The sequence below is a fragment of the Crinia signifera genome, chromosome 19 (assembly GCF_055691185.1).
Source record: "Crinia signifera chromosome 19, ASM5569118v1, whole genome shotgun sequence".
NCBI lineage: Eukaryota > Metazoa > Chordata > Amphibia > Anura > Myobatrachidae > Crinia > Crinia signifera.
Window position 1 is genome coordinate 141461016 of NC_139226.1, and position 23393 is coordinate 141484408.

At 48.8% G+C, this 23393-nt stretch overlaps 1 protein-coding gene and 1 pseudogene across 1 annotated transcript in view; one reads left to right on the forward strand and one right to left on the reverse strand.

Moving 5' to 3' along the window:
• The window catches only part of PKNOX2 (PBX/knotted 1 homeobox 2), a 314173-nt gene that overhangs the window by 111528 nt on the left and 179252 nt on the right, over positions 1-23393 (reverse strand). The window contains exon 4 of the mRNA XM_083161584.1: positions 11615-11685. The gene's annotated coding sequence lies outside the window, so the exon portion shown is untranslated. The remainder of the gene's footprint in view (positions 1-11614; positions 11686-23393) is intronic.
• On the forward strand, positions 1678-3825 carry LOC146041654 (uncharacterized; annotated as a pseudogene).

The following is a 23393-nucleotide window of genomic DNA, read 5'->3' on the forward strand; positions in this document are numbered from 1 at the left end:
ACTTTTCATCTGAGGAAGAGGGAAAGAAATGAATTCCCTGAGATCAATTAGCTTTACATGCTTTAGGAGTTGTGATTAGTGACAGAGCAGGGTTATTTATGAGTCTGCGGTCTGCTCAGGATGGATGAGACCAGCCTTGTAGAATTTACTCTCCAGGAAATGATGGAGCAAATTCCCTCAGCTAATCCTCTTGTACAGCGTGATAGATTTCCAGCAATCCCTTTTACAACCCGTGGCAAAATACAATTTTAGCACAGTTACATTTTCCAAGGTTTTGGAGAGATGAGAGGGAGGTGGGGACGCATTGGGGTCTCCGACAGTAAATCACGTCACTATCGCTCTACCAGCCTGGGAATACACATCCAGCACCACACATGGTCCTAAGAGGTAAATATAAAGGATAAACGTCCAACAAAGCGATCAAGATGGAAAGTTCCTAAATGCTACAAGAAGGTGCCGCCACACCAAGATGCACAATGACAACCCACAATATACAAAGGCAATCTACAGTATTACACAGTATATATCACTGGCACAGACTGAAATCATTGATATCTGTACTCGCTACAGTTACAATTGGCTCTAGTCTCACGATGAATAGTGAAAGCATAATTCCTAATGTTCTCCACATTGAGCAATTGGTCATCCGATACGGCAGGTAAGACCAACATATCGATCATCACATAAATGTTCTATACTTCAGTAACATTGTTCCAGTGTATACGGACAACGGGAATTTGATCTGATATCGGAACAAGTGCCCCTCGCTCAAGTGTGTACGGACCTTTAGCCCCCGAATAATCCAGGAATTAGGGAAATTCATGTTTGATCACAAGGCTGGCTGTTCATTGGGATGCGTGCGGGAAGGGACCGGCTGCTCATTGGGATGCGTGCGGGAAGGGACCGGCTATTCATTGGGATGCGTGCGGTAAGGGACCGGCTGCTCATTGGGATGCGTGCGGGAAGGGACCGGCTGTTCATTGGGATGCGTGCGGGAAGGGACCGGCTGTCCATTGGGATGCGTGTGGGAAGAGACCGGCTGTCCATTGGGATGCGTGCGGGAAGGGACCAGCTGCTCATTGGGATGCGTGAGGGAAGGGACCGGCTGCTCATTGGGATGCGTGCGGGAAGGGACCGGCTGTCCATTGGGATGCGTGCAGGAAGGGACTGGCTGTTCATTGGGTTGCGTGCGGGAAGGGACCGGCTATTCATTGGGATGCGTGCGGGAAGGGACCGGCTGTCCATTGGGATGCGTGCGGGAAGGGACCGGCTGTCCATTGGGATGCGTGCGGGAAGGGACCGGCTGTTCATTGGGATGTGTGCGGGAAGGGACCGGCTGTTCATTGGGATGCGTGCGGGAAGGGACCGGCTGTCCATTGGGATGCGTGCGGGAAGGGACCGGCTGATCATTGGGATGCGTGCGGGAAGGGACCGGCTGATCATTGGGATGCGTGCGGGAAGAGACCGGCTGTCCCATGGGATGCGTGCGGGAAGGGACCGGCTGATCATTGGGATGCATGCGGGAAGGGACCGGCTGATCATTGGGATGCGTGCAGGAAGGGACCGGCTGTCCCATGGGATGCGTGCGGGAAGGGACCGGCTGTTCATTGGGATGCATGCGGGAAGGGACCGGCTGTTCATTGGGATGCATGCGGAAGGGACCGGCTGATCATTGGAATGCGTGCGGGAAGAGACCGGCTGTCCCATGGGATGTGTGCGGGAAGGGACCGGCTGATCATTGGGATGCGTGCGGGAAGAGACCGGCTGTCCCATGTGATGTGTGCGGGAAGGGACCGGCAAATCATTGGGATGCTTGCGGGAAGGGACCGGCTGATCATTGGGATGCGTGCAGGAAGGGACCGGCTGTCCCATGGGATGTGTGCGGGAAGGGACCGGCTGTTCATTGGGATGCGTGCGGGAAGGGACCGGCTGTCCCATGGGATGCGTGCGGGAAGGGACCGGCTGTCCCATGGGATGCGTGCGGGAAGGGACCGGCTGATCATTGGGATGCGTGCGGGAAGAGACCGGCTGCTCATTGGGATGCGTGCGGGAAGGGACCGGCTGATCATTGGGATGCGTGCGGGAAGGGACCGGCTGATCATTGGGATGCGTGCGGGAAGGGACCGGCTGTCCCATGGGATGCGTGCGGGAAGAGTCCGGCTGCTCATTGGGATGCGTGCGGGAAGAGTCCGGCTGCTCATTGGGATGCGTGCGGGAAGGGACCGGCTGATCATTGGGATGCGTGCGGGAAGGGACCGGCTGATCATTGGGATGCGTGTGGGAAGAGTCCGGCTGCTCATTGGGATGCGTGCAGGAAGGGACCGGCTGTTCATTGGGATGCGTGCGTGAAGGGACCGGCTGATCATTGGGATGCATGCGGGAAGGGACCGGCTGATCATTGGGATGCGTGCGGGAAGGGACCGGCTGCTCATTGGGATGCGTGCGGGAAGGGACCAGCTGATCGGGATGCGTGTGGGAAGGGACCGGCTGCTCATTGGTATGCGTGCGGGAAGGGACCAGCTGATCGGGATGCGTGTGGGAAGGGACCGGCTGCTCATTGGGATGCGTGCAGGAAGGGACCGGCTGATCATTGGGATGCGTGCGGGAAGGGACCGGCTGCTCATTGGGATGCGTGCGGGAAGGGACCGGCTGCTCATTGGGATGCGTGCGGGAAGGGACCGGCTGATCATTGGGATGCGTGCGGGAAGGGACCGGCAAATCATTGGGATGCTTGCGGGAAGGGACCGGCTGATCATTGGGATGCGTGCAGGAAGGGACCGGCTGTCCCATGGGATGTGTGCGGGAAGGGACCGGCTGTTCATTGGGATGCGTGCGGGAAGGGACCGGCTGTCCCATGGGATGCGTGCGGGAAGGGACCGGCTGATCATTGGGATGCGTGCGGGAAGAGACCGGCTGCTCATTGGGATGCGTGCGGGAAGGGACCGGCTGATCATTGGGATGCGTGCGGGAAGGGACCGGCTGATCATTGGGATGCGTGCGGGAAGGGACCGGCTGTCCCATGGGATGCGTGCGGGAAGAGTCCGGCTGCTCATTGGGATGCGTGCGGGAAGAGTCCGGCTGCTCATTGGGATGCGTGCGGGAAGGGACCGGCTGATCATTGGGATGCGTGCGGGAAGGGACCGGCTGATCATTGGGATGCGTGTGGGAAGAGTCCGGCTGCTCATTGGGATGCGTGCAGGAAGGGACCGGCTGTTCATTGGGATGCGTGCGTGAAGGGACCGGCTGATCATTGGGATGCATGCGGGAAGGGACCGGCTGATCATTGGGATGCGTGCGGGAAGGGACCGGCTGCTCATTGGGATGCGTGTGGTAAGGGACCGGTCATTTATTTGGATGCATTTGGGAAGGAACCGGCTGCTCATTGGGATGCGTGCGGGAAGGGACCAGCTGATCGGGATGCGTGTGGGAAGGGACCGGCTGCTCATTGGTATGCGTGCGGGAAGGGACCAGCTGATCGGGATGCGTGTGGGAAGGGACCGGCTGCTCATTGGGATGCGTGCAGGAAGGGACCGGCTGATCATTGGGATGCGTGCGGGAAGGGACCGGCTGCTCATTGGGATGCGTGCGGGAAGGGACCGGCTGCTCATTGGGATGCGTGCGGGAAGGGACCGGCTGATCATTGGGATGCGTGCGGGAAGGGACCGGCTGTCCCATGGGATGCGTGCGGGAAGGGACCGGCTGCTCATTGGGATGCGTGCGGGAAGAGACCGGCAGCTCATTGGGATGCAATCTGGTCTCCGTATTCCTCTGGATGGTATGCCTGTTTCCAGCAATAAGTATGGGAAGGATCTGGTACAGTATTAGAGAATCTGGTCATTCCAAAAGGAAAAGCCTGGTGATGGAGAGATACAATGACATGTTGTACAGTAGATCAGGGCTAATATGTTAGAGGCTCACAGGCAGAATGAATGTACAAATGACTCATGAATGTGAGGGCTGACATTAATGTATAGCCACGATCATTATCACACAAGGATCAGGCTATTAATGCTGTCTACAGTCACTTCTAACACTTTACATGATGAATCACCGACAGACTACATATCCGTACCCCATACAATATAACCCCTAACCCCTATGATCCTCATATATAACTAGTATTGTGTCATCATTACACATAAGTGAGGAGCAGGTATAATCCCAGAGAGAAGACCACAATCTGTTACAGAAATCTAGAGCAGAATATGACACAGAGATATGAGCGGGATCAGAGGGAGGAATCCCACCAGAGACCCAGCACATGCTCAGGCCGCAGGGCTGGCCAGTATGATCTATAGACCATGCGCTCTGCTTTATCTTACTAAAACCTGAAGAGCTTCCAGGAAATGTTTGATCACAGTGAGCCCCCTGGGCCGCACCCCACTGGAGAGGACCAAGTACAACTGCAGATAGAGATGTCCACAGCAGCTTTAATTACAGGCAGTGGCAAGCCAATCGGTTACTGCCTGCCGGCCATAGTCATTATTTTACATTACTCCTTCAGTGCCACAGGCTGCAACTATTCTGCAAACCAAGTTTATTGAATGGACAACTAGTTATGCTACAGTTACAGGTGATCTAGTTCTGGGACTTGTGATACAGTATAGTGACCAGACAGAAGCCAACGAAGGTAGATTATGTCAATTAGTGGCTCTACCATGATGTGCCATTCAGAAGGGCACCGTGCCAATGTACTGTACCACACAGGTAAGCAAGTGTTGTTCAGCCTAATGTACAGTAACAGGCACATATAAATACTGCACACATTAGTAGACTGACAACTGATGGGGGGACAGAACATTACACTGGGTGGTCATATACAGATGTGTAGTCATTCGTTATTGTTGTGTCTGCCCCAAATATCCCCTCTTGGCGGGTCAGGTCCTGTTAGACTACTAGTGACAACTCGGACGCACCAGGTGACTGCTGAGTCATGTGATATGTGACACTTGCATATCTGTGTTTTTCATAAAGGAAGACCGTGAAAGTATTCATGGTGCAGTGGGTGGCTTGCTGGGCCAGCGTTCAAATGATGGGCAACACTAACTACACCCCACACACACACATACACACACACACAGCTGGAGCGTTATCACCTTCCACTTTATCACTTCACCATCTTTAACACACCAGCCAATCAGCTCCTGTCATTTTTCAAACCCAGCTGATTGGCTGGTGCGTTATCACCTACAATTGTATCACTTCACCAGGCTTAATACATATGACCCATTGTGTGGTACTGCCCACACCCCCTCTGGTGGCAACATGAGTTGGGGGCCCTTTAAAGATGTTGGTATAGGGCCTACAAAGTTTAGCTATATTCCTGATGTGTAGCAAGTCCATTTGTTCACAGATATATTTGTTGTGCAACACCATAGGTGACATCATACTGTCTGGTTGTATATTATTAATATAGTGACACTACAGGCTGAAAGATGACATCACAGTGGCTTGTTATATATTAGTGTAGTGACAATACTGCAGGTGGAAAGATGACATCATACTGTCTGGTTATATAGGGAGGGACACTACAGGCTAGAAGATTACATTGTACTGTCTGGTTATATAGGGACACTACAGGCTGAAAGATGACATCATACTGGCTGGTTATATATTAGTTTAGTGACACTACAGGCTGAAAGATGACATCACAGTGGCTTCTTATATATTAGTTTAGTGACACTTCAGGTGGAAGGATGACCTCATACTGGCTGGTTATATATTAGTGTAGTGGCAATACTGCAGGTGGAAAGATGACATCATACTGTCTGGTTGTATAGGGACACTACAGGCTGAAAGATGACATCACAGTGGCTTGTTATATATTAGTTTAGTGAAACTACAGTTGGAAAGATGACATCATACTGGCTGGTTATAGATTAGTGTAGTGACAATACTACAGGTGGAAACATGACATACTGTCTGGTTATATATTAGTGTAGTGACACTACAGGTGGAAGGATGACCTCATACTGTCTGGTTATATATTAGTGTAGTGACAATACTACAAGTGGAAAGATGACATCATACTGTCTGGTTATATATTAGTGTAGTGACAATACTACAGGTGGAAAGATGACATCATACTGGCTGGTTATATATTAGTGTAGTGACAATACTACAGGTGGAAAGATGACATCATACTGTCTGGTTATATATTAGTGTAGTGACAATACTACAAGTGGAAAGATGACATCATACTGTCTGGTTATATATTAGTGTAGTGACAATACTACAGGTGGAAAGATGACATCATACTGGCTGGTTATATATTAGTGTAGTGACAATACTACAGGTGGAAAGATGACATCATACTGTCTGGTTATATATTAGTGTAGTGACAATACTACAAGTGGAAAGATGACATCATACTGGCTGGTTATATATTAGTGTAATGACAATACTGCAGGTGGAAAGATGACATCATACTGTCTGGTTGTATAGGGACACTACAGGCTGAAAGATGACATCACAGTGGCTTGTTATATATTAGTTTAGTGAAACTACAGTTGGAAAGATGACATCATACTGGCTGGTTATAGATTAGTGTAGTGACAATACTACAGGTGGAAACATGACATACTGTCTGGTTATATATTAGTGTAGTGACACTACAGGTGGAAGGATGACCTCATACTGTCTGGTTATATATTAGTGTAGTGACAATACTACAAGTGGAAAGATGACATCATACTGGCTGGTTATATATTAGTGTAATGACAATACTGCAGGTGGAAAGATGACATCATACTGATTAGTTGTATATCAGTTTAGTGACATCACAGATGGAAATATGACATCATACAGACCAATTGTTTATCAGTTTAGTGACACTACGTAGCGTAGCTGCAAGATCTTTCATGCCATTACTGGACTCGGTTATCATTGAACCTCCAAAACTAACAAGCGACCCAATGTTCTGACTGTGGAGGGTTTAGCACCTCGGTGGAAATCTGGAACAGTCAGTTTGGAAAGACCGATAATGAAATTTAGAACAGATTTCCGAACTTCTGTGACCCATCATTAACACAAGTTCTCATCCAATTTTACAGACCTTTTTCCGACAGAATAATTCCTTCTTTTACTACAGCTCCTTTGTAGTATTATTTTCAATGCTTTATAATGTCACTTCCTAACGAGCATTTCATCCGCCTGGCAAAAGAGCAGAATGAATCACCCGGATGACCTAATGTTGTACACTACAATCAGAAGAAGGCAAAGGATAGATGTATCATTTGTATACAGGAGCTGTCCACCCTGATACACCCACTATGTGACAGTAGGGATGGCCATCGACCATTGATAGTTTATGGCCTATGTAATATACTTTTGCTATCGATGGGGGAGAAACCGATGGTTTAGATACATCGATGGCACAGTAGAAATTATGTTTCTATTTTCTTTTTCAAGGTGCCGGGACACAGAGCATAGCTCCGCCCCCCAACAACCAAGAAGTCCCTCCTCCACGTTCTGATTGGCCTATGCAAAGCCTCTATTTTAAGCTGTGTTTCTTAATGTAAATGTAAATTTCAATGTAGTCTACATAATGGGGGTACTCTGATTCATTCGGTCCAGGTGAGGGGTGGTGGGCCGGGCACTTTGCATTTGGGAACTCACATCAGGCGGCATATCCCGGCTCATCAGGCGGCATGTACCGGCCCATCAGGCGGCATGTACCGGCCCATCAGGCGGCATGTACCGGCCCATCAGGCGGCATTTCCCGGTTCATCAGACGGCATGTACCGGCCCATCAGACGGCATGTACCGGCCCATCAGACGGCATATCCCGGCTCATCAGGCGGTATGTACCGGCTCATCAGACGGCATGTACCGGCTCATCAGGCGGCATGTACCGGCTCATCAGACGGCATGTACCTGCTCATCAGACGGCATGTACCGGCTCACCAGACGGCATGTACCGGCTCACCAGACGGCATGTACCGGCTCACCAGACGGCATGTACCGGCTCATCAGACGGCATGTACCGGCTCATCAGACGGCATGTACCGGCTCATCAGACGGCATATCCCGGCTCATCAGGCGGCATGTACCGGCTCATCAGACGGCATGTACCTGCTCATCAGACGGCATGTACCGGCTCATCAGACGGCATGTACCGGCTCATCAGACGGCATGTACCGGCTCATCAGACGGCATGTACCGGCTCATCAGACGGCATGTACCGGCTCATCAGACGGCATGTACCGGCTCATCAGACGGCATGTACCGGCTCATCAGACGGCATGTACCGGCTCATCAGACAGGAAGGAGTGAGTTTGGATTTGGACCAATGTGACAATGCAACAATAGAGGTAGCATAGGTGGAAGAACTCAGGGAGGAGGTAAAAGGCCACGAGGGAGTCGGTACATACAGTAAGTATGGAAGAAATCTGGTCAGTGGCAGGTCAAGGAAATGTTGGGGGTGTCTCACATGCAACTGCAGAACACAAATAAAACATGGAGCCAGCATCGCAGGGATTTGTGGCATACGCAGGTGCAAAGAATGCTGCAATAACATTGGTGGCCATAAGCTAAACTCACTACCATAATAAAAGACCTGGTGCACTTTATATTGCTCAGAAGGGGCCTACGTGTTCTCTACATCCGATATCGTCCAGTTTGTACGCACTGACGGGTTTGACCAGCGGCACAGCCCACTAACTATAACAGCAGTGCCGCTAGTTGGTTAATACCACAACACCATAATCAATCCATTCATGGCCCTGTTGTTGGATAGGCTCTTCCTAAAACTGCACAACAAGCCACGTCTGTGAGAAACCTGGACAGGAGGCGGGCGCTGACGTCCTGTGACCTCAGCCGCCCATCGACCTACGCTGGTCATTCCCCACCAGACGCCCCCCTGCTGCTCTCCTACCCGCACAAACGCCTCGGTCACCGTCATAGTCGCCGAAGGCATCCGTACAGCGGGCCTACACCTGCACAAATACGCGCATGCATATAGCCTCACCACGAGTCCCTAGTGCAAATACGCCAGGAAACGAATCCCATTGAATCAGGTCCCGTGTGTGCTGGTTTCACATCAGTGTCCCACAGTTACATACAGAGCCGCCCCTGTGCTCTTTGGAAACGAGGGTACAAAATGAAGACAGGCAAATATTGGAGATGCTTTTTAGGGTGGAAATAACCGTGCGCCCCTTTGCTAGGAACTTCCAGTTGTGGACGATAACAGAGAATGCTAAAAATGAGAGCCCCCAACCTGCTCTATAAACCCATGCACTTTGGCAAAAGCCTAGGTACACTTGCACAATTTAAGTGGGTGCGAGCAGGTTCCAAAACTGGTTACACGCCGCAGAGTGGATATTTGGAGAGATTTCTAATTCAAATCTAATGTTTAAAATCTTTTATTGCAGGATACAAATGAAAAGAACACAGAACATTAATCGGAGTGTGGTGAAACTTACTGCGGTGGTGTCAGATGGGATACGTATGATATCCTGGCCGTGGGGCGGTCAAAATATCAGACATGAGGAATTTTTAGCAGAACTAGAAGACAGTTATGTTCTAAGGCCTTGTAGGCATTTGTGCGCTCACTTGGTATGTACAGAGATAGGACATCAGGAGATGCATCTATCCTGCTAATTGTGGTTCTGGGTTAAAGCACCACTTTGAAGTGAAAGAAAATGTCTCCCCCGTTACAACGACCTTCTCCTGCTGCAAATAAAGTTGTTGGGGTTTTTTTGGAGGGGGGGGGGGGGGGTAATCATAATAAAAAAAAGTAATTGACTTTTTTTTAATAAACGTTTTAATGCAGTAACTTTATTGGCAATCAAATTTGACAGAGCTCATTAAAGCATTGTAAGCCAAGAATCTAAATATACAGGCGGATTCTGGCAGCACTTTAAAACACTCTCCTTTATAGAACGCATTAACTTGCTTTGGGCCCCGAGATCGAAATGAAAGTCAGGTCAATAAAAAGTGGGAGAAGTTGCTTTTATTTCAGGAGAGTTTAAGTCGAGCCCAGTTCACTGTGTTAAAATGAAGCGAGAGTGAGGTTTACAGCACTTACTAATAAATACTCTGCGGACGTAGGAAACATGTTACCACTTTATGAAACGCACAATACGATTTTGGTGAGCGAATTACATTACCAATAATTGTCCCCGTTAAGGGATTGTTTTCTGGCCGTGGGCTGTGTGGTATGGCATTTACTGTGCATGTAATCATCATGTAACAGTCAGCCTCAGCGCAGACAGAGGTTACTGTGCTGTGCTGCTGGATGGAACCGTACACGGGAACAACACATCTCAGTCCAGGCTCCACACACGTCATCAAACCAGGTCATGGCAGTGTCCACCGCGATGGTGCTGAGACGGTATCGTTTTTTTTTAACATGGGGGGGGGGGTAAGTGAATGATAAGGTTCTGCCACTTATTTTACTGTTACAGTTAGTTCTAGAGACCAGAAGAAATCAGAGAAATAGTTTTCAGAAATTAGTAACATTCCTCCCAACATTCTGGAATGTGGACTCGAAGCATGGAAAATGGGCACTGCATCCCATCATAAGGGCATAGCATTGTGGCACAGGCTGCATTTCTACCATCACCGGCTCTCAGGGATGGACTGGCCCACAGGGAAACCCCCAGTGGGCCCCGTGGTTGTGGACTTGCCAACGGTTGAGATTGCGATGGTCAGTATACAGACATTGGAGTCTTGGCTGCCGGTATTCCGACGGGGGGGGGGGGGCGCTGGTTACAGGTTCTACATCCTCCTCCAGGGATCAGGTTCCAGATTGGTTGCTGAGGGAAGCGTCCAATAAATGTTCCCATCTTAGTAAAAGTTTTCCAATAACTGGTGAGAGGAAGACAAATTATCACCCACGTAATGAGAGCTTTGCCCTTTTCTCTCCATAGTAAATACTGTATGTACTGTCAGATAGTCCTGGTACAAACCAAGGATAAGAGGACCAATATTCTGCAGCTGGGTAAAGGCAGACATCCCAAAAAGCAACTAATGAAGAAAGGGTGCAGAGGTCCAATATCATAATAAATGTACAATAATGGTGTAAAAGCACAATTTATTATATAAAACCATACACATAACACATGCATAAAATATTCTATACTGAATAATAAAACCTTAATAGGAAAAAATGATAATTTCAATTTAAGAAGCTCCATCCGCCCATATTCCCCTAATAGCCCCAGGACACTTGCGTGCCATTCTGTAACGCGGAAAGCACTGGTGAACTAAGCTGAGATCCCAAACAGTAACCCAAAGACACAAGACGCTGAGACAACAGCTATTAGTAGAGATGTGGTGGAGCCTGCTGGAAATACAAAGAAGGTCGGTGCTCATGAGAATAGGATTCCTCCAGACGGGATCTGAGGGGTTCTATGAGCAGAGACCTGGAGACTAGGGTTCCTGGGTAGCTGGAATACCACAAAGTGACTTCAGGGGTGCACAGACTATGTATTTCTGTCATATTGATATCAAGGGGTGAAGGCTAAATTGATATCAGCATCAGCAGGTCCCTGGGCTGTAATGAGCCACAGAAGAGTTGAAATGATCAGATAACACGTAACAAAGCTTTATGTCCCATGCATTTTGCTTTTTCTAACCTTAAACCACCTAAAAATGGATTACGTTTACCAACCTTTTGTAATTTCTGCACGGTGACGCAGGAAGTAGAAGAGCTGGACACGCCCACAGCGCTATGCCATGCACCTACAGAGACAAAAAGAGGCGGCAGCTCATTAGGACACGCGGTCACCTACCGAAGACCTGTAATGCTGTCATATAAATCTAAACCCGACAAAGTTAGTTCTCATTAATAACAATTGATGTATTTGGAATTAGCTGTCAGAGCATCGCATTAAATACCATATTTTACTGCCCGAAAATCACACTTAAAGGCCCGTACACACTAGGCAAGCTACTTTGACCTCAGAACTGCCTAGTGTGTCTGTACGGGCGATGGGCACTGACGTGTGCCGGTATTACAGGTGAACCACGTCCTGTAGTCTCATACTATGGAAAGCGTCTCGTCTACCGTGAAAATCGATGGGCTGTGTGAAAATCGCTTAGTGTGTATGCACTGCGCGATTTATCGGCCATCACCAGGGAGCCCCGACATCCTGGCGAGGGTCATGTCTAGGGGAACCCGATCATCCTGCTGAGTATCATTACTAGAACACTAGCATCCTTGCTTGCGTGCAGCTACTCGATCAGGCCACATTGCGTAAGCCGGTCCCTCGCTCGTATGTATAAGGTGACAGTATTTCCAGGCTAGTGTCCTATATAGAAGCACCTGTGTGAGAGGTAAAGTAGCAGAGATCTCTAGGTTACGCCGGCATCCACACTCACACCTGCCAGTGATATTTGCACCACGGGGACTACAGCAAGACAATAATGCAGACACAGTCGGCATGTCAGAGAAATCAATACGTTCCATGCTACAGTCCCCGCTCAGCGGTTTCCTTGTGTTATGCTACACTTGTAATGTAACAAAGGAAAGCTCCCGTGTGGATGAGCGCTGTACACGCCACGTTGTGCTGGATATCAATACGTAACACTAGTGGAATTACAGCAAAACACAGACGACAGTAACGCTACTAATACCGAGTGATTATATACACGTTCCCCAAGCATCACTAACGCTCCTTACAGTCATGTACTTCTCGCTGTTCCCTAACTGTCACACTCCCCCATGTGTGGGCTTCTTTGGTGCATGTGGAATGGGCGTGTATTGGTCATGGAGGGGACACTGTGGACCTGGCCCGGCCTCTTTTGGTGGCTGCCTATCTGCGACTTGGCGCAGCAAAGTCCTTCCCTGGTGTAAGTCCTGGGTGTGGTATAGCTCAGAGCAAAGGTCGAAGTGCTAGAGGTCAACACTGATGACAGTTTAACAAGGAAAAGGTCAATACAGAAAAAAGTCAACATGTTTTTTTCACTTTTTGGGTGCCAATGTTGACACCTGATCACGTGGACCTCGAATTTGCTTCAGGCCAGGTGCCTTGCTCCGCTGCACCTCCCCCACTTCACCATTACCAGAGTCCATGTGGATAGGAAATTATCATCAAATTCAAATATATGGAAAAAAAAAAAAGCAATTCATGTCAACCTTTCCACATGCCGACCTAGATACGGCTGGTAGCCATCCGGATACAGTTAGCGGTATTTAATGCCACTGGCGATGGGGTTTGTACGGTGAGGATGGCTTTTCCTCGCCGGGAAACCCCCTCGCTGTATTCAATGATGGGGCCGAATCCTCGCTGTGAAAGGCCACCGAGGATCGCCGTATTTTGTGTCAAGCCCTGCCATTAGAATGGTCATACTCCCCGTTGCCACCTCGCCTCAGAGAAGAGGTGAGGATGCATTGAATACCCTGACGGCGAGTTAACAGCACCTCTATGTGCCGATAACTTGCCGCCAGGGCGTTGAATACCCCTAAGTAAGTCATTATGTAGGATTGTGAAAGGAAATCTATGCCCACTAACAGTACCCATAGACGATGTTATACCAACCTGGTACGTCTTTAGGCCCAACCATCGGTCATGCCACCACCAGCCAGCTGGCAGGTACAAAAAGAGCAAACATTTTGCTGTCACTCTCCTATCTCTGCTTAGTGACCTCAGTCACCACCGCGAAATGCCCAGCACCTTCCCAATACATGTCTGATTCCAGTCACTTAAATTGCATCAGCGCCTTGGTGCGCGCATGCTCTGTGTAAGAAATGCGCTGCAGCAGCAAAACACAACTCAACTCAGTTACCATCAGCATTGTGTGTCCCCATCCATCCAGCCTCAATACCCCACACAAGGTGCCTGGGGTGAGTGAGTCTCCAGGTCCAGTGCAGACCTGCAGGTGTCGGGTCGCTTTTTTTTGCTGAAAATATGTCTTGGTCGCAACATAATGCAATTAGGATGAGGAGACTGCCGGACTATAGCGCCGCGAGTGTCACTACACCCTCATGTAAGAGAAAGTGACGGCAGCATCTGAGTGTACAGGCACAGAGACATAGAAATTCACAACCGCTCTCTCCAGAACACCCACCATATCTCCTGATCCTCTTCTGTACACTCAGCTCTTTCACCAATTTCTGGATAGAACGTGGCCATTGCAGCACAAAAACATTTCTATTAGTATACACAAATATTTATATTGCAGGTCACACAGGGGAGAATATTATTAGAATTGAGAATATATATATATATATATATATATATATATATATATATATATATATATATATATATATATATATATATATATATACATATACACATACACACACACACACACACACACACATATACTGTGCAAATGTTTTAGAAAAAATGCAGCAAAGTAGAAAGGATTTAAAAGAAGTTTTAATAGTTTATCAATTACCAAAATGCAAAGTGAAGAGAAATCTAAGTTAATTAATGTTTGGTCTTTACCATCAATACAATATAAATTCTTCTAGGTACATTTGCACATAGTCAGGGATTTTGTAAGATTATAGTCAGGTGTATGAATAGATAATCATGCCTAGCATATGATAATGGTCATTTTCTTAAGTAGGTTGAAACACAGTCATAAGCTGAATCAGATGCACCTGTGTATGTAGGAGGCTTAAAACTGGGTGAGGCCAAACTCCAGTACAAAGGTGAGGTTATGGACGTTTCATATGGTATTGCAAGACACAGCACAGCAACAAGACACGTGGTCAGCAACAAGACACGTGGTCAGCAACAAGACACGTGGTCAGCAACAAGACACGTGGTCAGCAACAAGACACGTCCACAGCAACAAGACACGTCCTCCGCAAGACACGTCGTCCGCAAGACACGTCGTCCGCAAGGTCTCTCCCAGGCCAAGATATCAAAACAGACCAGTGTTCCATGATGCCCCGTTCAAGCTCTTTTGAAGTAAAACTGGTAACGTTGAGGATCAGATCAGACCTGGCAGAAACCAGAGTGACCCCGGTACACCCATCTACTTTTTTGTAGAAGATTTTACCAGATGTGGTCTGCGGGGAGTCAAGCGACTCCACTGTGCACAAAAACATAGGAGGAGTCACCACATATAACACGCATGCATTATACCACATATAACACATATGCATTATACCACATATAACACGCATGCATTATACCACATAGAACACATATGCATTGCACCTGGTGAACAAGCAGAGGCGAAACGCGCGTCCAGGCAGGAGGGGCTGTCACGGTGGGAAGGCTGCCATCTAAGGCATTATTACGAAGCAGACACACGATGAGTATCACCTTGAAAAATTCTTTTTGACTTCTGTCATATTTGCTGACAGACTGGAGACTTCTCCACTACTGTCTATATCTGAATCCTAGCTCCACACTTTGCAGTTACTTTTGAGTCTGTTGGAAAGCTATAGCCTTGTGAGAACCAGGCAGGGAACCTTATGGATAATTGAATCAAGGTGTTAGGCGCACGGACGCCCAGCGCCGGGCGGCTGGTGCTGGAAGGCTGCACCCAGCACTTCCGCCCGGCGTCTCCGAGCGACCGCGCGCCACTTCCGTCCGGCGCAGGGGGGCTGGGGCTGGAAGGCTGCACACAGCACTTCCGCCCGGCGTCTCCCAGCAACCGCGCGTCACTTCCGCCCGGCGCAGTGACGCAGCGTCTGTCCGTCAGACAGACGCTGGGGGAAGTTCTCGGCGTCCCCCGGCAGCCGCCCAGCGGTTGCCAGGCAACAGGGGACGCCGAGGGACACACGCTCGGCCACCTGAAATCAATTAGGAGCCGGGGGGGCCGGTCCGGAACGGCGCTGTCCATTTGCTGCACCATCCCTTTTAAGGGATGGCTGCAAGCAAGATGGCGCCGGTAATAGCTATTCCACTTGCTATCCTGGTCGTTCCTCAGCTCCCAGGTCTGGTTCCCCAGTGTCCCTGACCTGCTTCCCTGTTCCAGCCTATCCAGCACCCTCTTCTGGGTCACGTGAGTGCTCCTCTGGAGCTTGGTTCTATTTCTATTCTTCATTATTGGCTAGTTGCCTATTATTTTTGTTACTTCATTTTGGGCTGTCAAGCCATTTCTTGTTTAGGGTTGATCCCTGCGGTCCCTATTGGCCTGCTGGCCTCCGCCAGCCGTGGGGCTGATTCAGGACTGCCCCAGCGTGGTCGCTCCCACCGTTAGAGCCCTGTCAGGCAGGTTTTCCTTTGTTCAGTGCCTCAGTCGTTTTGGGGATTTGTTATGTTTTTGTTTTGACCAGCATTTTGGTGATTCCCCGTATCCCTCTCCCTGTGTCTGCGACTGGGTCGCATTCCGGTCCTTGGCCTGGTGCCGGTAGACAGGGTGTCATCTCCAGTTAGGCCCAGTAGTCAGATTACCTCTTGAGCATACCTCTGACGATCGCTAGCCCTTTGTCCCATCCTAAGACCTGGCTGCATCGGGGTTGGAGCGGGCCTAACTCGCTCCTTCGGACGCGGCGGCCCCAGGTGAACACTAGCACTCGCAGGGGCTTGACATCTGCCAGAGGTACTCAACAGAGTGAGAGTAGGGTTTCGCTCTGGCCGTCCTAACCGGCGGTCACAGCTACGGGTTCACGCCCTGACTCCTCGTTCCCGGTCTATGGTCATAACACAAGGTCTCCCTATTTTTGTCGGTATTGAACCCAGACCCTATAACTGCAGTGATATTGGAATGTTATTTGGAAGCTATAGATTCATGAGATTCATGTAGGGAATTGAATGGAGAATAAGGGAAAGAATGATAAGAGTATAACTTGATGTACTTAAATTGGAGTATGTACTTATCCATAAGGAATCTATCCATCTTATATTAAGGGACTCTCATTGACTCCAGTCACTAATAGACCTCCTGCGCTGGTTTTTTACCAACAGGGGTGACATCTGAGACTAGGAGAACAACAGCAGATCCCTACTTTTGCTTCCTTCTACTTGCTCTCATTATTTTGGTCTCAAATTGGTATCACCCCCTCATTCTGTCCGTTCACTGTCCTAGAGACACACGGCAGGAAAGTAGGAATGATCTGAAACCAAAGAGAACAACTTGTTTCATTCTCCTATCCTACCCTATATGTATATACAGTGTGTGTAACTATGATGCTTCGTATATAAATATGTATAAAATGATGTATTAAGAGAAGCCAAGCCAATCGGTACCACAGAAATATATACTGTTGGTACACATATCCCCCGTGACAGCCACCACAACACCACACATATTTCGCCATACTCTTATGGTCCCAGGTTATAAGAACAATTTATATTTCTATTTATTTATCACATTAATTAATTTCACATACCAATATATGATATATTCATTTATTATTTATTTTTTTCTTTGACACGTTTATTTAAAAAAAAAAAATCAGCCAGGCTATCATAATGCCTCATGGGATGATATCCCTTTATTGAGAACATGTTTGACCCAAGCTGATACAAATACCATCAAAATTAAAAACACTTTCTTTACTTGGTACGTTACACATCTCTCGGCTGATACTGTTATATACAGATTGTCTATTAGCCACCATATCTATTCTTCCTTTTCCTGTCTTTCCCCTCCCTTTTACAAAAAAACGATATAAAACAAAATTGAGTTGGTGGTTGGATGGAGAATCCCAATATAAAATCTTTTAATGTATACTAATAAAATTTAAATATTTTAAAAAAAAGTTGTGCCCCAACAAAGAGAGTCATCTGTTTCCCTTTCTTCTTTGTACCACATAGAACACGTATGCATTATACCACATAGAACATGTATGCATTACACCACATAGAACATGTATGCATTACACCACATAGAACATGTATGCATTACACCACATAGAACACGTATGCATTACACCACATAGAACACGTATGCATTACACCACATAGAACACATATGCATTACACCACATAGAACACATATGCATTACACCACATAGAACACGTGTGCATTACACCACATAGAACACGTGTGCATTACACCACATATAACACATATGCATTACACCACATATAACACGTATGCATTATACCACATATAACATGCATGCATTATACCACATATAACACGCATGCATTACACCACATATAACACGCATGCATTATACCACATATAACACATATGCATTATACCACATATAACACGTATGTAGCCCGGACAGATGTAGCTGTTATGGACAGACCGGGACACAATGTATAAGTGATGAAAGCCGCCACCAGATGCTGTTACTAGGGGCAATAGTCCATGTGTAAGTCTCCGGCACGGCTGGGTATTCACAGGCCAGCAGCAGGCACATGTTCTATGTGTAAGTCTCCGGCACGGCTGGGTAATCACAGGCCAGCAGCAGCCACATGTTCTATGTGTAAGTCTCCGGCACGGCTGGGTAATCACAGGCCAGCAGCAGCCACATGTTCTATGTGTAAGTCTCCGGCACGGCTGGGTAATCACAGGCCAGCAGCAGCCACATGTTCTATGTGTAAGTCTCCGGCACGGCTGGGTAATCACAGGCCAGCAGCAGCCACATGTTCTATGTGTAAGTCTCCGGCACGGCTGGGTAATCACAGGCCAGCAGCAGCCACATGTTCTATGTGTAAGTCTCCGGCACGGCTGGGTAATCACAGGCCAGCAGCAGGCACATGTTCTATGTGTAAGTCTCCGGCACGGCTGGGTAATCACAGGCCAGCAGCAGCCACATGTTCTATGTGTAAGTCTCCGGCACGGCTGGGTAATCACAGGCCAGCAGCAGCCACATGTTCTATGTGTAAGTCTCCGGCACGGCTGGGTAATCACAGGCCAGCAGCAGGCACATGTTCTATGTGTAAGTCTCCGGCACGGCTGGGTAATCACAGTCCAGCAGCAGCCACATGTTCTATGTGTAAGTCTCCGGCACGGCTGGGTAATCACAGGCCAGCAGCAGGCATATGTTCTATGTGTAAGTCTCCGGCACGGCTGGGTATTCACAGGCCAGCAGCAGGCACATGTTCTATGTGTAAGTCTCCGGCACGGCTGGGTAATCACAGGCCAGCAGCAGCCACATGTTCTATGTGTAAGTCTCCGGCACGGCTGGGTAATCACAGGCCAGCAGCAGCCACATGTTCTATGTGTAAGTCTCCGGCACGGCTGGGTAATCACAGGCCAGCAGCAGCCACATGTTCTATGTGTAAGTCTCCGGCACGGCTGGGTAATCACAGGCCAGCAGCAGCCACATGTTCTATGTGTAAGTCTCCGGCACGGCTGGGTAATCACAGGCCAGCAGCAGCCACATGTTCTATGTGTAAGTCTCCGGCACGGCTGGGTAATCACAGGCCAGCAGCAGCCACATGTTCTATGTGTAAGTCTCCGGCACGGCTGGGTAATCACAGGCCAGCAGCAGCCACATGTTCTATGTGTAAGTCTCCAGTACGGCTGGGTAATCACAGGCCAGCAGCAGCCACATGTTCTATGTGTAAGTCTCCGGCACGGCTGGGTAATCACAGGCCAGCAGCAGCCACATGTTCTATGTGTAAGTCTCCGGCACGGCTGGGTAATCACAGGCCAGCAGCAGCCACATGTTCTATGTGTAAGTCTCCGGCACGGCTGGGTAATCACAGGCCAGCAGCAGCCACATGTTCTATGTGTAAGTCTCCGGCACGGCTGGGTAATCACAGGCCAGCAGCAGCCACATGTTCTATGTGTAAGTCTCCGGCACGGCTGGGTAATCACAGGCCAGCAGCAGGCACATGTTCTATGTGTAAGTCTCCGGCACGGCTGGGTAATCACAGGCCAGCAGCAGGCACATGTTCTATGTGTAAGTCTCCGGCACGGCTGGGTAATCACAGGCCAGCAGCAGCCACATGTTCTATGTGTAAGTCTCCGGCACGGCTGGGTAATCACAGGCCAGCAGCAGGCACATGTTCTATGTGTAAGTCTCCGGCACGGCTGGGTAATCACAGGCCAGCAGCAGGCACATGTTCCATGTGTAATTCTCCGGCACGGCTGGGTAATCACAGGCCAGCAGCAGGCACATGTTCTATGTGTAAGTCTCCGGCACGGCTGGGTAATCACAGGCCAGCAGCAGCCACATGTTCTATGTGTAAGTCTCCGGCACGGCTGGGTAATCACAGGCCAGCAGCAGCCACATGTTCTATGTGTAAGTCTCCGGCACGGCTGGGTAATCACAGGCCAGCAGCAGGCACATGTTCTATGTGTAAGTCTCCGGCACGGCTGGGTAATCACAGGCCAGCAGCAGCCACATGTTCTATGTGTAAGTCTCCGGCACGGCTGGGTAATCACAGGCCAGCAGCAGGCACATGTTCTATGTGTAAGTCTCCGGCACGGCTGGGTAATCACAGGCCAGCAGCAGGCACATGTTCTATGTGTAAGTCTCCGGCACGGCTGGGTAATCACAGGCCAGCAGCAGCCACATGTTCTATGTGTAAGTCTCCGGCACGGCTGGGTAATCACAGGCCAGCAGCAGGCACATGTTCTATGTGTAAGTCTCCGGCACGGCTGGGTAATCACAGGCCAGCAGCAGGCACATGTTCCATGTGTAATTCTCCGGCACGGCTGGGTAATCACAGGCCAGCAGCAGGCACATGTTCTATGTGTAAGTCTCCGGCACGGCTGGGTAATCACAGGCCAGCAGCAGCCACATGTTCTATGTGTAAGTCTCCGGCACGGCTGGGTAATCACAGGCCAGCAGCAGCCACATGTTCTATGTGTAAGTCTCCGGCACGGCTGGGTAATCACAGGCCAGCAGCAGGCACATGTTCTATGTGTAAGTCTCCGGCACGGCTGGGTAATCACAGGCCAGCAGCAGCCACATGTTCTATGTGTAAGTCTCCGGCACGGCTGGGTAATCACAGGCCAGCAGCAGGCACATGTTCTATGTGTAAGTCTCCGGCACGGCTGGGTAATCACAGGCCAGCAGCAGGCACATGTTCTATGTGTAAGTCTCCGGCACGGCTGGGTAATCACAGGCCAGCAGCAGCCACATGTTCTATGTGTAAGTCTCCGGCACGGCTGGGTAATCACAGGCCAGCAGCAGGCACATGTTCTATGGAATCCCTCTCTGATCCCAGAAAAACACCAAACGTTATTACTTCAATAAAAATCAAGAACCTTTCCAGAAACATTAGCGCTCATTATAATCACGAGGAAAAAGTTTCCAGAAGCAGAGTCTGGCCAGTCGCAGCCATGGCCCTAGTACATAGCACTGGCAGCTATGGCAATGAGCAGCGAGCTGCCTGTTCTGGCCGGTCCCGGTGGAGCTCATTTTCTGCACAGACCTCTGAAGGTGAAGCCTTGCAGGCTGCAGCCATAGCAAACTCCACGGCTGCCAGGAGCCGGATGATGAGGTCAGTGCATACAGTGTGGTGTCAGGAGGCAGAGGGTAAGGAAGACTGTGATTCCACATTACAGATGATCCGTCCCTGGCACACGCATCTCATGGTGTAGCTGCTTCTCATATAGCACAAGTACCCCAGACCTACAGTATCTATGCCGCAGCTGCCAGTAATTACTACGAGGAGAAGCGAGATAAGATGGCGCACTATGATGTCACACTATGATGTCACAAGGTTTTCCCCGACACTCTCAGAAAACAGCCGGTTGCCAGCCACAAATGGCGCCTTCCTGTCGTACTGCGAATGGCTACATTTTGTTGCTGGCTGGTGTCACCCATAAGCATGTGCAGGCGTTCAATAATCCGCAGTGCTGAGATGAAGTCTGAATAACCCCCGTAGTACATTAACCCCTTGCGTCCTTGAGTTCTCGCTTATCACTGTGATAAGAGTCCAACAACAATATCTGTAACTGACTACCCGATCCGGTAAGAGGGGCCAGCAGTAGCACTCGGGCTGCTGAAGTGTCAGGTAACGTGTATATCGCTCTCCTGAAGACCTCACATTATTACTTTGTGCTTCTTGTCCTGGTATCAAACCTTCCAATACAGCAGGAGAAGCAGGATTTCCTCCCGGGCTTTTATAATGAAATCTTCACTTTGTTTCGCAGTTTAGGATGAAAGGCATCAAATGTGTGGTAACAATATGGTGTCTCAATAAGTGTATCACTGATACCTGCAGCGTCACATAAGGGGTGAATGGTTTGTAGCTAACCCAGGATGATGAGAATCTGTGCATCAGAATAACTCATTCCAGAATGTCACTGCATATAACACCACTGCCGGGAATATCACTGCATATAACACCACTGGACGGAATATCACTGCATATAACACCACTGCATATAACACCACTGGGCGGAATATAACTGCATATAACACCACTGGCCGGAATATCACTGCATATAACACCACTGGACGGAATATCACTGCATATAACACCACTGGCCGGAATATCACTGCATATAACACCACTGCATATAACACCACTGGCCGGAATATCACTGCATATAACACCCCTGGACGGAATGTCACTGCATATAACACCACTGGCCGGAATATCACTGCATATAACACCACTGGACGGAATGTCACTGCATATAACACCCCTGCATATAACACCACTGGACAGAATATCACTGCATATAACACCACTGGCCGGAATATCACTGCATATAACACCACTGGCCGGAATATCACTGCATATAACACCACTGGACGGAATGTCACTGCATATAACACCACTGGACGGAATATCACTGCATATAACATCACTGCATATAACACCACTGGGCGGAATATCACTGCATATAACACCACTGGCCGGAATATCACTGCATAGAACACCACTGGACGGAATATCACTGCATATAACATCTCTGCATATAACACCACTGGGCGGAATATCACTGCATATAACACCACTGGCCGGAATATCACTGCATATAACACCACTGGACGGAATATCACTGCATATAACATCTCTGCATATAACACCACTGGGCGGAATATCACTGCATATAACACCACTGGGCGGAATATCACTGCATATAACACCACTGCATATAACACCACTGGCCGGAATATCACTGCATATAACACCACTGGCCGGAATATTACTGCATAGAACACCACTGGCCGGAATATCACTGCATATAACACCACTGGACGGAATATCACTGCATATAACACCACTGCATATAACACCACTGGCCGGAATATCACTGCATATAACACCACTGCATATAACACCACTGGACGGAATATCACTGCATATAACATCTCTGCATATAACACCACTGGGCGGAATATCACTGCATATAACACCACTGGGCGGAATATCACTGCATATAACACCACTGCATATAACACCACTGGACGGAATATCACTGCATATAACACCAGTGGCCGGAATATTACTGCATATAACACCACTGGACGGAATATCACTGCATATAACACCACTGGCCGGAATATTACTGCATATAACACCACTGGCCGGAATATCACTGCATATAACACCACTGGACGGAATATCACTGCATATAACACCACTGCATATAACACCCCTGGACGGAAT